This window comes from Elaeis guineensis, chromosome 6, assembly GCF_000442705.2.
Source record: "Elaeis guineensis isolate ETL-2024a chromosome 6, EG11, whole genome shotgun sequence".
Lineage (NCBI taxonomy): Eukaryota > Viridiplantae > Streptophyta > Magnoliopsida > Arecales > Arecaceae > Elaeis > Elaeis guineensis.
The window spans coordinates 113,665,708-113,670,589 of record NC_025998.2 but is presented as its reverse complement, the minus strand read 5'-3'; the positions used below and the strand labels follow the sequence as shown (position 1 = coordinate 113,670,589).

The following is a 4,882-nucleotide window of genomic DNA, read 5'->3' as shown; positions in this document are numbered from 1 at the left end:
TTAGACTTATTCCAAAGCTCTTTACTCAATTAAATTGAGTCAATTAGTAATCTAATTACTAATTAATTCTTCATAAATGATAGAGTTTCAGTCCTAATGAGACTCTCCCATAGAGTCCTAGTCCAAGTAGGACTCTTCACCAGAGTCACAATCCAATTAGACTCTTCAGCCATCAGATCTGATCAAATCTTCTAATACGTATAATCCCATTGGTTTGAACCTAAATTAGTAGCATAGGAATAACTTTCTATACTAATTGATGTAACCTTCTAGCAATGATGACCCGACGATCAGATAGGTCAAAGTGTTGCAAGGTAATCTTCTAGAACCTACTGGCATATGGTTACCATATAATTCATCCCTTTGACCCAAATGCTCAAGATGATATGGAGTTTAACTGTCACCCCTAACTAAGTCAACCACATTATATTTCAATCTTTCAAATCTATCTCATAGATTATCCTAGTCAAGATTTTGCTAAATTGAAATACACTAATGCATATCTCTTACCAATTCAGAGGGATCAATTCTATCTTAACCCACACACCAACTTGATAAGTACTTGACTGCACCCAACATCCTTCTGTCACTAAGTTAAAAACTCAGATGGTCCAATACTAAAGTACAGTGAGTTGCTTACAAGTCACTATGGTGGTCTCAGATCGGAGAGACACGTATACCCATTCCCTTCACGAGCTACTCTTAACAGCAGAGTACTCGACACATGATCACATTCGATGCAAATATACTCCTACATTTCATCTGCATGCCATAATAGTATCTCCACACTCCTTGGTTAAGAGGACAACCAACTCATATGGCACACAATGACCTATACTTGATGTCATTATCGTCCTATTAATAGTGTATTGTTTGGTCGTAAATATTTTTAAGGACTTAACGATAAATTCTCTTTTATTGATTACTAATAGTCCTAAGAACTTCATTACAACACAAGAGTTCAAAGATGGTCAATTTATAATGAAAATATCAAATAATTTATATTAATAAAAATTCATATATAATTTATAAGATGAGCACAATCATCTAACGATTGGTTTTGAGACACATTTCCCAATAATAACTTGGCATGAGGATCCTTGGGCATGGCACATGCTGGTATGCATATTTCTTTCCTAGGCATGTGGAGAGTTATGGCTCCAAAGGTGATGTAGACAAACTCAATATAAATTTAAGTATGGCTCTGTGGATCTAAAACTAAATGCATCAAGATAACTTTATTAACTAAAAAAAAATAACTGAAGTAGAGTCAATCTAATGGGGCTTCTTCGATCCAAATCAAATCCAAATTATGTCGCCGACTTCTGATGGCTCTAGTGTCCACACCACTTCTTGTGGGATGCCTCACCTCTCTTTCGCTGCCCTTCCACACATCCAAAGGGTTGGATGCCTCTCTCTTCATCTCTCTCTCTCTTGGTCCAAGAGTTGGACATGCCATCTTCATTTTCTTGTCCTCTGGATTCAGTCCAAGAGTTGGACGAATGAAAAGAAAAGAGATTTGATCTCTTGTCTTCTTCTCTAGATCTTCTTCTTTTCTCTCGAGAAGATAAAAAAATTAGATTAGATTTGATTTCTTATTCCTCCTAAAGATCTCTTTGATTTCTTTGAAAAGAAAATCAAAAAAGAGAAAAGATTCGATAATCCAAGGAGCGATCTCTACAAGGGAGCTAGCACCCTAATGAGATCGACATCTCCTGATCAGATCAATCTCGAGTAGATACCTATATAGATCAGATACTTATGCAGCTTCAACGGACCTTGAAGATATCCATGGATCATCGAATCATGGCTTCAATGGATCTTGAAGATATCCACAAAATATTAGATCGTGACGAAGATCTACCCACGTAAAGGTAAAAATCAGATTTTTATTTTTGCATAGATCTTAATCTTGTACATATGATGATGCCTTGGCTTATGTTGAGATATGATCTTTATGGATGTCAGATTAAATTAGATCTAATTAAAAATTAATTTTAATATTATTCTGACATAAGGTTGCTCTAACATAATGTTGAAACGTTATGTTGTATGGTTGTCCTAGAATAATATTGAAATTTTTGAAATTTTTCTTCCACTGTGTTTTAAATTTTTGATATTTCTACATGCAATCGAAAACCCATGTGATGAATTTCCTTCAAGTTTTTCATTCACTATTCTGGTTAAAATTTCAATGTTGATGAGTTCTAACATACGGGAAGATGAAAAGGAAGACCTGGGCTATTACCTTGGCTCCAATGAGTGCTGTGGTTGCGATTTCTACGGGCACAATCACTATAAGAAATTTAGTTTTTTGTGACAAGCAATATTGTCACTGAAACTTGGAATATTGTCACTGATGAATTTCTCTGACAACAAACTATTGTCACTAGCCGGTCGCAATTGCTTCATCGCTAAAACCATTTATGACAACTTAAATTTCTTGTCACTGAATCATTTCTTTTCTGTGACAATAGAGCTTGTCACTGAATCATTTCTTTTCTGTGACAATAGAGCTTGTCACTTAATATACTTTTGCTGTCACCAATACAATGAAATGGGCATGCCTTGAAGGATCTTGTGACAATAGTAAATCTATTTAGAGACGAGTTCTCTTATTGCAGAAAAGTCTTACAGAGACAAGAGTTTCACTTGTCACTGAAAATAAAATTTGTGACAACTTAACTTGTCACAGAAACAAATCATTCTTGTCACAATGCAATAACGTAAATTGGTTTTGGGACAATAATGACTCTGTTTAGTGATAAAGTTTCTTGTCACTGAAATAGCTTAAAGTGACAAGAACTTTTGTTGTCATGGAAAATCTCATATGTGACAACTTGTTATTGTCACTAAAATTTAGTATACCATTCTTTTATGATAATTTATGACTACAGAAATTCATCTCATTCACAAGCAAACTAAAAATCCAAAGACATCTTTCTCAATGTTTGCATTTCAGTAGATATCCAAAATAAAAATCACAAGATAGTACCAGTAGTTCATAAGCACTCCATATGCTATTTAATTGATCAAAACCAACAGTACATGATCCAAGACATCCAAGGAATTTTCAATTTCACTGTTTGGAATTCGACAGGACATCCAAAATTAATTTAAAAAAAATACTAACTAGTACCTATAGTTCATAAGCACCCTACATTCTACTTAACTGATCAAAACTAACAGCCTATGACATCCATATTTTCAAATTGAAGCTAGTTGATGTACTCCCATAATGCCAACAGAAGTAGCTGCCCATATTATTCCTGCATATAAACAAGGTTTGGATTAGTAAATGATTGGCTAGAATAAAGTTTTGAGTAATTAAAGTCTAGCAACCTCTAGATAAGCAACAGATTATCCACTAAAAATTTAAAAAAAAAATAAGGTAACTTTTTTTGCATATAATTTGTAAATTTATACCTCATATTGAAAAGTTGAGACAACAAGAAAGGTTTTCAATCCATGTTTTCAATGGATTACACAAGAAATGAGCTCAGGCATGTTAGCAATTAAACTTCTAAAATAAAAAATTAAAAAAAAAGAATTGACTATATATTAAGAATCTCAATTCAAAGTTGCCATTCCTAGAATTATAAAAAATTATGGATCTCACACTCTTAGAATGCAGCACTGTACCTAAGTATACTATAGCTGATTGGTTGTTGTTTATATTCCTCTCTTATAGATCATTAAAAATAAGAAAAAAAATATCATATTTAACTTTTCTACTTTCTTAAAAGTAAAAAATTCTTACTTGGTCAAGGTTCATGCATTGAGGAAGATGAAGCTCTTGATTGGGAGAAAGTTTCAAAAAAGGCAGCAAAGCGAGCTTGGATCATAGCATTAACTTTTTCATTAATTTGTTCCTCCATTTGAGCTTGAATCTCAGCTCTAACCTCATCTTGCAATTGAGCTCGAACGTCTTCTCTAATGCTATCCACCAACGATTCCTTAGCTTGTTCGACAGCTCTTTGTACCTCTTCTTGCACATTTTCATTATACCTAACTCTCTTAGATGGTGCCTTCTTTCTAGCACCTTTGCCACGAAAATAACCAGACTTTTGGTCAACTACTTGCAGTAATATGTCATCACGAGTCATTTGGGATTCATTCTCTTGTGTTTGTTGAACAACCTCCTCAAGTTGTTCCTATAATAGATTATCAAAGATTAGATGCCAAAATAATACATAATGAATTTTAAGAACAATAAGAAAAGTTTTTTAACTAACATGGATCTCCTTGGATTTAGGGTCAGACCATACTAATTCTCCTTCTTTATTTTTCTTAGTGTGCTGAATCAACCAAACCTGATCTGGTGGTGCTTTTTCACCTGTTTCTGGGTCCCTCTGAAATGAATCACAAAAAAATAAGTATTTTATTTAGAAGTTCCTAAAACTATGTTAAATCTTCAATTTATTCTAAAAACTTACAGTTGATTCTTCAACTTCAGCATAAGATCGGGTGCCACATGTATGCTTAGTAACTAGCTTTGCCCTATTTGCTGCATTTCGCTTGCTTACTTTCTACAAACAATTGATACATGCAACTAACATCATCTATAAATCCAAAATGATGATGTATATATTTTAAATATAAATTAAATTTTAATTTGCAAAAACCTGAAAAGCATCAGAGTTGAAGTATGCCATCATATATTTCCAATCTTCTGGAGTAACATCTTCAGGAATATTAGCCAACCTCTCCTCATCAGTTCTAAATTTCTTATATAAATCATTCAAGCGATTTCTCCAACCTCTATAAAGTCGTTGCATGGTGGCCAAGACAAAAGCACATAAACGATATTCATTCCTATCATCTTCCATCTTAAACTTCTCCTAGAAGACACAAACAATGTAAATTGTATGTTAATATATAT

General features: G+C 33.5%; 1 long non-coding RNA gene across 1 annotated transcript; it reads right to left on the bottom strand.

Annotated features, from left to right (window-relative positions):
• Positions 1-4,082: 4,082 nt before the first annotated feature.
• LOC140858364 (uncharacterized) lies at positions 4,083-4,591 on the bottom strand. The gene is made up of 3 exons (XR_012141926.1): positions 4,437-4,591; positions 4,236-4,352; positions 4,083-4,154 (listed from the first exon to the last, which is right to left on the bottom strand). It is a non-coding gene; the product is annotated as an uncharacterized lncRNA (long non-coding RNA).
• Positions 4,592-4,882: the final 291 nt, after the last annotated feature.